Here is a 1,098-nt window from a genome sequence, read left to right on the forward strand (position 1 = left end):
TACCTCTGCTAACATCCACCTCCTCTTCCTCGGCCTCTGTGTCCTCACTGGAATCTCTGCTCCTAATGAACTGAATTACACCCATCACTTCCAACACTCTTTTTTAAAAAAGAACCTGAGAGATTCATCTGCGATTGTAACTGTAGTGATGATGACTAATGCAGAAATTAAAAGTGGCGGACGCATTCAGGCACGACCAGCCTGCCACTCTCATGAATACAGTCTCTCTGGTCACAATGACTTAAATGCTCCCTCTTGGCATTTTTTTTTCAGCCGCTAATTTGTAAGATTGAGCTGAAGCAGAAGCACGAAAGTGATTTCGTGTGAGGCAAATGACCTAAAAATTAAGTAAACTTTACACTGATGAAATTATAAATGCCTGATTTGGACAAAAACAAAACTGCTTTTGTTGTCAAAAAAAACATTTACTGAGACTAATAGTTCAGATAATTTGAAGTGGGGCTTTATGGACATGTCATGATTAATTAATATCTTACCTGTTGTAGATGGCTCTTTGAAAACTTTGAATTACAAAAATAATGTTGAATTTTGATCAGAATGATGAACTAACAGGTAGTTTGACCACCTTCATGACCTAAGCACGATAATTCATGAATCATATACTGTAGAACTGAGTACCTTTTGAAGACAACCACATGGCCACCACAACTCATTGAATGAGCAAAATGGCTATAATATTCAGTTTTAGATATTCAGCTAAAATTTGGTGTGAACCTGAAAAACATCCCCATCATACGTTCGGAGCGCTAACAGAGAAGTTTTGCTTAAAATCTTTGCAGGGCAGTGAAGAAGGGGGTCTCTGCAGTCACTAAGAAGGAGGTTCTTCACGTGTAGGAGGAGTTTGTCAAAGACATGATTGGTCTTTTTGACATCAGTGGGAGGAGTCTGTCATGATTGGGCTTTTTGACAGTTGTGGGAGGAGTTTGTTAAAGACATAATTGGTCAATTTGACTTTTGTGGGAGGAGTTTGTTAAAGATGTGGTTTGTTTGACTTTAGTGGGAGAAGTTTGTTATAGACGTGATTGGTTTGTTTGAGTTTAGTGGGAGGAGTTTGTTAAAGATGTGATTGGTTTGTTT

This window comes from Austrofundulus limnaeus, unplaced genomic scaffold (assembly GCF_001266775.1).
Source record: "Austrofundulus limnaeus strain Quisiro unplaced genomic scaffold, Austrofundulus_limnaeus-1.0 Scaffold82, whole genome shotgun sequence".
NCBI classification, from domain to species: domain Eukaryota; kingdom Metazoa; phylum Chordata; class Actinopteri; order Cyprinodontiformes; family Rivulidae; genus Austrofundulus; species Austrofundulus limnaeus.